Here is a 10471-nt window from a genome sequence, read left to right as displayed (position 1 = left end):
CGTCGTTTGCAATCTTCATGCGTACTTCACCAAGCGAATATGAAATCGACCCTTATCGGAGCCGAGCCACGAGCAACTCATGCAAATGCTCGGTTCACATTGGCAACCCTATTTTCGATCTCTTCTGGTCTATATAGGTCGAGCGACCCCCAATCCTCTATTTCACCTATTCGCAAGCTGCTCTTCAGACCGGAGTTTCAAAAGCAGAATCCCACCGAATAAGCTATCTTACTTGACCTCCATCTGTGTCTCGTTAAATTAGTATAAATCTTAAGATTTCCATGAGCTTTGTATTATTATGATAATGATAGTAATTTGTTACTATTAATGTAGCAATGATAATTATAATTATTATTGATTAATAATAATTATGACTCAATTACTGGTTATAGAGATTAACAATAATTATAAATTATCAATTAACTTGTAGCAACTAGTAATTACTGTTATTATAGTTACTAATAATTATAATTACTATTAGTTATAATAACTAAAGATTGGCTATTATTATTGATATGTTATTCATGAAATTAATCTTGATTGGGCAGAATCTCGATGCAAACCCAACGCCGGAAACTTCAAAAATTAAATCCGGAAAGGCACCGAACTCCGATTTCAGCGAGCTTATAGTCAAACTGAGCGGCTCAGAAATACAACCCAACGACAACAATTCACCCCAATCCAGCCAAATGGGTCAAATCAAGGACCCGAAGCGCTGTTGGAAGGTTCAAACCACAATTTGCCAGTTATCAACAACGGTCCTCAATTTAACGGAGCTTATACGGTGCGATGATTATCGATGACGAGCTGACGAGACAGAATCCAATGACAACCAAGATCGACTGAAGTTCCGACCATCATTCTACTTATAAGGCTTTCACAAAAGAAGAGCGAGCAAATCGGGAAACAAAGTGGGTGAGCACCCGATATCAAATGGGCCTGCCAATATCGGCCGTCCATTCAAGACCATCGCCAATTCGGCCCCCTGATCTCACACCCTATTTTACAAGCCATGTCCACTCCAACGAAAAACTTAAATAGAACCTCATTCTTCACAAGAGGAAAGGGAAAGTTGAAAGAGAGAGAAAGAGAAGAGAAGAAGAGGAGAAAGAGGAAAAGGAGAATCCTCTCCTCCTCTAGACCACTCACCGGAGTTTCGTCCTGCCCGCATATCACAGTCCGGGTTCTGACGTGATATTGGGAGAAAGCGGATTCTTCCCAACTTCACGTGATGCCCTGAAATTTTCCCGCAATTTGCAACAAGAGTTCCTCTGACGCGGAAATCCGCCCAAGGTGAAGTCGGAGTCTCCTTTGCCCCCAACAGACGTCGGACCTTCTCACCCGGATGTCGGGACATTCACATTCTTCGTCAAGTTTCTACCGACGTCGGACTTCTACCGTCTATCGGAGCTGTCGCTGGACGCTACGCGAAAGATGAATTTTTTTTCATTGTTGGACTCTACCTGGCTTGTGTCCTTCCTGATCTTCTCGTCAAGTAACTTACAGTCTTTCCAACGCTCCCGTCGCCAGCCCGAACTACGGTCCTCCTGACTTATGTCGCCCGCAGACTACAGTTCTTCCGCCTCCGTCCGTACCGCCGACTGACGGTCTCCTGATTATGTTCGCGCCGCGCGATTACAGTCTTTCTGCGACCTCTGTCCCTCGCCAACTTACGGTCCTCCTTACATACGTCCCTACCGACTACAAGTCTTCCGACCCTCCGTCGCCCTCTCGACTACCCGATCGCTTCCGACAAAGCGACATGTGTAACAATGACCATTTTGTATTAACATCATGTAATGTACTCCATAAAGATTACATCAAAGCTCTAAGACTTCTACCAAAGTAAAGGCCGTCATTTGTAATCGCGCAAATACTAGTGATTCATTCCAAACCTGGGCCTAGGCCCCGTGGTTTTTTCCCCTTTTCAGGGGGTTTTCCCACGTAAAATATTAGTAGTCTCAATAAATGCTAGACCCTTCTTCTTATCTGATTGCGTGCCGGATTTTCCGTACAACGCTAAGACGTAAACTTTATATTTCTCTAACACGCGCGGAATACTCCCTGGACGCAACCAATTATAAAAATTAATATCAATTATAATTACTCGTAATTAATTAGTAGCCTAATTATTATCACAAACTAATTATTAATTATGATTATAATTAATATAATAATAATTAATTAATTACTATTATAACATATTAATTAATCATACTATAAAAATAGTTATTATTTGATTTCCGTCATCATAAAAAAAAATAGAGACAAGAAAGAAAAATATAAAAGAGAGTTTCAAAAAAAGAGAAAATAGAGAAAATAGAAAAAAAGATTTAAAAAAAAATGAAAAAGAGTTCCATAAAAAAATAAAAGGGAAGTTGTTTTGTGTTTTTTTAAACCAGATCGTTAAGCGTCGTCTCGCAAAGGTAATAAACTCCTTAAAAATCCCACATCGACATTCGCAAGCGCACTGAGAAAACTCTTTATACTGATTTTTCTAGCGTGAGGGAAGAAGAACCCGGTGTGGAGCCTAACGGGTAGGCCCCGATGACACGCTCCCATGGCGTGGCGGGGAAAGAACTGGCGTTTTCAAATAGGTAACCGTGAAAACTCATACACGTCTTTCTTGGAACGTGCTGGGATGAAGATTTTTAACGCTTACGTACACTTTTTCCTACGCGGGTGGCAAGGAGGCCCATACTCCTGGAATTTTTCCCTTAAACAGGGGGGAGACGCCGAGTGGACTGCAAAATTTCTAGTGAAGCAAGGGACTGAACAAGACTTGAACAGGCAGAAAACTTGAACCCAAACTAAACAAAAGAATTCGAAATTGAAATCAAAATATACGGTTATAGCGACGACCGAAATATTTGTTTTGAACGTTATATTAGGCATCCACGATCTTATAGAAGAAAGAAAATTCATCAACAACCAGCGCAAAGCCGCGCTTAAATTTGATCTCCTATCGACAACTGACAAAGTCAACAGGGTTTCAATCAACAATATATAATTACCCAATAAAATCCAAATGATGGCAGTGTTAAATATAGATCTAAACCGGAGGGAATCAAAATCTATTTTCAAAGTACCACTAAATACCCATCAATCCAAAACACTGAACAATTCAAAAAATATTTTAAAAAATAAAATTAATTATCAAACAGAATAAAAATAAAACCAATCCAATTCTCTGCATAGTTATCAATATGGATAATTTAAAGTAAACTTCAGATCAACGAAGAGCTATTTATAGTTGAAAATATCAATATGATTCATTCTCAAACAATCTCCTGTCAATAAGAAACGTGGCACGTGTTTTCTACCTGGCAATTTTCGCCGCAAATGACACAGTAGGTGAATGCTTAATTGATGGGGCCCTCAAACAGGATGTTTTTGTCTCAAAATGGAAACCATAAATTACGTCGTCGCCAGAGCATGTATGCTTTCCTGTGCATCAAATCTTTGAGATATGAATCATAAGATATAATTGATATGCAAAACAATCCTCTATCAGCTAAGAGTGGATTCCATTTCTCCCCTTAGACAATATTCACCCTATAATCTATAATGTACATTTAGATGAAGCAACTCCGGCCATGCACCTGCCAGCATGAATCATTCTGTCATTTGGGTCACCTAACTCCTCCTACTAAGTAGAACCGGGGACCACGGATAGCCCGGGACATGGCACGGAACCATGGGACAATTGATCGGTTCATCATTCATTCCCCTTCATCATCCACTTAAAGTGTATTGATGGGTGTATATTTCTGATTTTTTAAATATTAAAATTTTTTAAATACCTAAAGTCCATGCTGCTACTATATGTCGAGTAACACTGTATCTACATATCTGATTGACGACTAACCTTAATCGAAAGTTCTCTCTGTTAACGGAGGGGTGAATAACTATAGGAGACTTACGCCTATGAAATCAGAAACTCATATCAATAAGTCCTCGCAAAATAAGGGTGAAATCTTGGGTAGTTTCTTATATTACAAATTCAATGTCTTTTCCCAAAATATTTTACCCTTGGAAAACTTTGATCTATAAAACCAAAAGGCTTTGAAAACCGGATCGGTGAATGAAATGGAAGAAGAAGATGTTAGCGAATTCGATGCTGATCGACCGGAGTTCGAACGCGGATGAACTAATAATATTTATTATATTTAAATACTATAATAAGGAGGTGACACAAATTATTTATCAAATATATAACAAAAATTGAACATCTATAATTATCATATAATATTTCACATTATAAATATATTATAAGTTCATAATAATATTGTTTTTTAGATTTTTTTTATTTTTTCAATATCATTTTAATTTTCACATTTAGGAGAATTTTTAGAATTTTAAAAAATTATAAGTAATTATTTTTAATTATATATTTAGCAATTTTGAAAATTATTATGAATTATTTTTTATTTGAATATTTTATTATAATTTTTTTTTCCAACAAATTCTCATAAAAGTATCTAATCATGCATATAATTGTTGGGAATACTAAAAAATATAAAGTTGTTTAGCCCCATAAACATACTTAGGAGCTTATATTTTTGATATTATATACATTTTCTTGTATGCCAATTGTTAAGAGTCCTGATGGGGTGAATGAATCATGTTTATGAATCTTTGTTATTTATAATTTATATAATGTAAAAAAATTTGAAAAGTTAAATATCATATTTAAAGTTTAATTTAAATATTTAAAAAATTATAATTTTATATTAAATTAAATTATTTAAATATATTTTAATTGGAACCAACATTTCTAAAGAAACCCGGTGGTTTCGAAACCGCGTTTTTCACCGTGTTGATGCTAGACCAGTTTCTTTAGGAGGACTGAACCGGCCTTAGGACGGGTCCACGGTCGAACGAGCCGGTTCGGTCTGGTTTTCAAAGCGCATGATTAAATACTCCCAAGTACTTGAAGAGGCCCCACATATTGGCTTTTTTATTGTTAACCTTTGGCAATTAAAAAAAAAAGGATCCAATTAGTATGGCCATTTAATCATCAAATATATATCCTTTGTTCATAACTTTAAAACTCTTATCATCTGTTTGCAATATTTTATATGAAATGAATTAATTATTGTTTCTAAAATAAACTCGATAGCTTATTTATAATATCACATTAAGAGTTGAAATTAAAAAAAAACAATGCTCTTCGATAGTCATTTTTTGGCTTATTTTCTAAATTCTTATGACTTTTAATTAAGCATCTTATAAGAAAAATAACTATTTCTTGCTGGTATACAACTTCCAACTCATTATTAACTAAGCACTCAATTACTTTTAATCGTTGTTGGAACTCTTCTTCACCCAAACATAAGTTCATATTCATAAATATGCCATATGCAGGCGCTGATCTATTGCTGCTGCTGTAGATTGACAGATTCTAGGAAAGGAGATGGCGAGCCATTAGAAAGGTGAATGAGAGAGGAGCAAAGAAAAAAGAGGAGAAGAAGCAGTTCTCTTCCCTTTTACAGATTTATTTGGTTTAGCAGACTCCATTGAACATAATCCTCATGATCCCTCGGCACAGCGGAGCCAATACGCCAATGGAGCAGCCATGCCTATCTGTAATGCTTCTATGGAGGGAAATAACTGAGTCTTATGGAGCTGGTGAATGTCCAATGATGTTGTTCATAGAGTTTCCAAGGTACGTACAAACTAATAATTTTTTTTTTCCAGCTATCCCTACTATTGTTTTCCTAGAACGGCGAGGGAAAAATTAAGCTAAAAAAAAACTGAAAGAACAAAACTCTTTAGTCTGGTGCAGACAGATGACTGTAAGGCAGAAATTCTTAGGCTATATTTGAGTCATTTTATGACAAGAGTCGATCTACACCTAAAAGGGATGTGATAATTTTAATAGTTAGTAAACAACAAGAACATTATCATCAAGTAATTCTCGATTGTGCCGTCTTAAGAGTCCAATTTTCTTTAAATATAATAGAAATAGTTCATTTAAATATACTTTCTAATTAAATCTTTTAGGCCTGACCTCTTACTTTTTTTAATATAGGCCAAATCCAAGTACATCTATTCTAGGCATGACTTCCTGCCAAATGATGCCCCGAAAAAGGTCTTGTATGTGAAGAGTCGAAGAAGATGAAGGCAAAGAATGGGCTTTCATTACAATTGGAGCCACGTTAAGACAAAGAGGTCGAAAGGGTCAATCTGTTTTCAACACTGAGGCGGCGCAGAAGTCCTAAATCGACTACGACGCTTCCTGTCGCTTTGGGCCGAAAGAACGCATGGAAAGATATGAAAGGCGAACAAGTCGATTCATTGGAAGGGATTCTTACCTTCCTATAAATAAGGAAATGAGAGGGAGAAACGAAAGAGACACAAGAGAGTGGAGTGCAGAAGCGAGGAAAAATTGATCGGGCAAGTAGCTGATCAGGTGAGCCACAGCCCTGCTTAGAAAAAAATTTATGGCGTCAGTTTGGTGGTCTGGATAAATTGCTGGTGTCAGTTGGTGGTCAAACATAATTCCCGATCGTTAGTTGGTGGTCCGGTGAACGTTCGCGCATCAGTTAGGGGTCCAGGCCAGAAAATTCGGTGCAGTCAGTCAGTGGTCAGGCAAAAACTGCGGCACTCAGGTCAGGTGGTCTGGTAAGAAGTCCAGGCCGGTCAGTTGGTGGTCCAGTCAGGCTAAGTTGGGGGTCCAGCTGAAGGTGGCTTACGAGGAGCGAGTTTTGGTGGATCAGTCGGAAGTCTAGGCGTCAGTTGGTGGTCGGCAGATGTTCGGTCGTGGCGGTCATTCGATGGTCCAGAGGAAAATTTAGCTTCAGTCGGTGGCGGGCAAGAGAGTCCCCGTCATTTAGTGGGTCCGAGTGGAATTCAGCGTTAAGTTGGAGGTCCAGCAGAAATTTCGAGCATCAATCAAGTGGATCCGGCGAAGTCTGGCTCAAGGCGGTTTGTTCCGACGAAATTCCGCTCGAGTTGGTAAGTCTGGGGCGTCTAGTCAGTGGTCCGGTGGAGAGTCTGGCTTCAGGAAGGTGTGGTCCTACATAGTCCACGTCGGGCAAGTGGGTCTGGCAGAAGTCTGGGGTCGTGGTCACGGAGGAGCTAAGTGGGCAGGCGATCTCCGATCTCTCTTTCTCGCTTCCTGTTCCTTGGTCCTCTTTCATATAAGTGAGGGTCTATTTATAAATTTTGAGAATGGCATGAACATGTACAATAGAAGGAAATCAATGGTAAAATTGGGAGTGGTTTGCAATGGACGACTGCATGTTGATTGCCTCTTGATCGTGGACTATTTACCTGGACATTTTGGAAATGTCTTAATGATATCAAAAATTTGTTGAATACTTGGCTAATTGGATTTGTCTCGTCGAGCCGCTCGATTCAAATATAAGCATGGTCATGTTTTGGAAACCGTTTTGGTAATCCAAATTATGGTTTGACTCTTTCCAAATGTGTTTCGAGTCTTTGATTGGACTCATTTGGGCTCGGATTGAGTTTAAATTTGGTAATGTTCGCGGATTTCGTTTTCAGAAGATACGTATCAGTAAGACTATAGTTTCTGAATTTGGAGTTCATATGGTCATGAATTTATTTTTGAAGTTATCAACTTAAATTTTGCTTTTGAGATTCATGCTTGATCACATACTTTTTGAATGATAACAATTATAAGCTATTAACATTAGATAGGGAAAAATTAAGGCTTATATTATGTTAAGTCATAAATTAGATTTAAGAAGAGTAAATACTGATAAGTTAAAATAATTTGGCATAGAAAATGACGAGAATTTAATAGTATTAATTTAATAATAATTAAATTATGATTTATTCATATTTTAAATGATAAAGCATGGAAAACAATTTTAAATAATAATACGATACCTATTTAGGTATAATTTAATAAGTAATTAGAACAGCATAGTACAGGGAAATTTAATGTAGCATAATAAATAATTAATAATAAATTACTTAATATTTTAATTGTTAGAATTATAAATTTATAGAAGAGTAAATTAAATAATAGATTTAGAGAATATTTTCAAATAATACATGGAGAGATGCATTTTATATAGGATTTAAAGCCTGAGTTGGTGGATTAAAGGTCAATGTTTAAGGCAGTCCATTTTCGAGATGCAGTACTCAGTACCTTTTATTATAATAACTATTTTATTTTTCTCTTAAATTAAATGCATCAAACCGATGAGTGTTTACTTTAATTAAATTTTTATTTGCAAAGAAAATCATGATTGTCTTTTCTCAATATTCAATGATTGGCCATTTTGAATCAAATAAAAATTCACAGTATTTCCCATTTTAAAAAATGAATGTTATATATAATGAAATGACAAGATATATATGTTTTGTATGTGCAAGATTGATTGATGGAAACACCTCTTTTTATGGTACTGGGTTGAGATGCAATGTACTGCGTGCACATAAATGAAAAAAAAGTTTAATAAAAAAAATGAAATGGAACAATGGGTACATTCATTAGTACTATTTTAGGACGGTAGATTTTTCTTGTGAAGTTTATATATTTTACGTAAAGATAAAGATATAGAATATGCATAACATGAATGAACATGTCTAAAATGTTTAATTAGAATTATCTTATATTTTGACCATGAGAAGCATATTAATTCTCAATATCTGTGTTATGTAAATTTAAAACATAGATTGCTCATAAGTTTTTTTTGACCGCTTTTCTATATTTATAATGATTACAAGTATGTTCATAAGATTAAAAAGAGTAAGAATATGAGAAAATGTATATCTATGTAAGCGCCATTGCTTTGAGAAGAATGGTATTTATAGCATTGATTTTTAAAATTGTTGAGGAATTTTTCTTAGTGGCTCTTTATGATATAATAGTACTTGATAGTCATATTATGCTCATAATTATATAATTATTATTTTTTATTATAAATTATATTTTTTATTTTTTTTTTGATTTAGCTGACACTGAAGTACCTGTTCAATTTATTAACTTTTAATGCATAACATTATATAGTTATAGCTTAAGATACACTGAAATCCTACCAAACGTTTAACTTCTTGATTGCCGTCAACTACTTAGCAAAAAATTGCATATATACCTAACTATGAACCTACTCTTCGCGCACAACTGCTGAATTCTATCATGGCAATTGGATCAGGGCTTGCATCCTTTCTCCGTACGTTCTTGATTTGAATTTTTTTTTAAAGCTATTTCCAAAAACTACATTTATTAATGTTTCTTCTTGATAAATTTCAGAGGTAACCTTGGTTGGATGGTCACGGGGAAAGGCAAACAGCAAGAATAAGGAGTATTTACTTCAAAGCCAATATTAAAACAGAGAATTGCGTTCTTTGATTTGGAAATAAAGCAGGGAGAAGTAACTGCGAAGAAGTCAGGGGACATCATCCTCATTCAAGAAGCATGGGCGAGCAGGTATTTATGTCTACCGGAGATTCAGTTCTCATCTAATATGCCATATAACTAAGAATGAAAGAAAACAAATCTGTGCTGTTTATATTGGTTACCATCTATGCCGACATTTTTTTAGCCATGCCATCATTTTAATTCATACTCGAGATTAGTTTGGCATGCAAGAACTGAAAGCGGTTTTGGTGTTATTCATCAAACTTTTTAAACGTAGCACATTACTTAATAGAGATTGAATTAATCTGTAACTCCTGTCGAATCATTTTGGCAATTTTAACCAGGTTGGAAAAGTTCATCAATCCAATAATCCAACATTCCTTATTGCCTTCGTTGTTTCATTCCGTTGAAGATGGTTTACTCACATTGATCATGCTGGTCTACAATTCCACCTAATGGTTGTTTGCGGTGTCTATTTATGGCAATTGTTCTATCCAAGATGTCTTCGAATGAAACAAAGAATGCATATATCAAAGCTTCAGAAATTGTAGAACAAACTGATAAGCTCAATAAGAACAGTATAGTACAAAAATGAATAAAGCAAAAATATCAAGTACTTTGAAATGCATTAAATAGACCTAAATTCATCACAATTCATAAACTAAATGATGATGTTGACTTGCTAGGGTCATCTTATTTTACAGGGGAGAACTTGCTGTGCAGAAATATAGAAGGCTTTAAATGGTGCAATATTATTCTTGGTATTTATGAGGGACTGACTACTGGGTTAGGAGTGGCTTGTCTGTTTTTTTAAACTACAGTAGCTATGCTTTGGTTGTTGGAATGAGTTTCAAAGCTGTATTAAATACAGGATACACTGGAGGAGATATCATTGCTGTTAATCTCACAGTCTGAATTGGCGCTTTGTTAAGTTATTCATTCTTGCCTTTTTTCCCAAAGTTTGATTAAATTTTGGCTCAATAAAGACGAAGCAAAAAGATGGAAAACATTCAAAAACTTGTTTTCGTCTCTTTTGCACAAAATGGCATAACTTAAACTGTAACAACTAGTCACAGGGAAGAGAACATAAGTAAACATGTCATCTCTTTGCAAAATGGAATACAACTACCT

This window comes from Dendrobium catenatum, unplaced genomic scaffold, assembly GCF_001605985.2.
Source record: "Dendrobium catenatum unplaced genomic scaffold, ASM160598v2 original_scaffold_260866, whole genome shotgun sequence".
NCBI classification, from domain to species: domain Eukaryota; kingdom Viridiplantae; phylum Streptophyta; class Magnoliopsida; order Asparagales; family Orchidaceae; genus Dendrobium; species Dendrobium catenatum.
Note: the sequence above shows the minus strand (reverse complement) of the source record.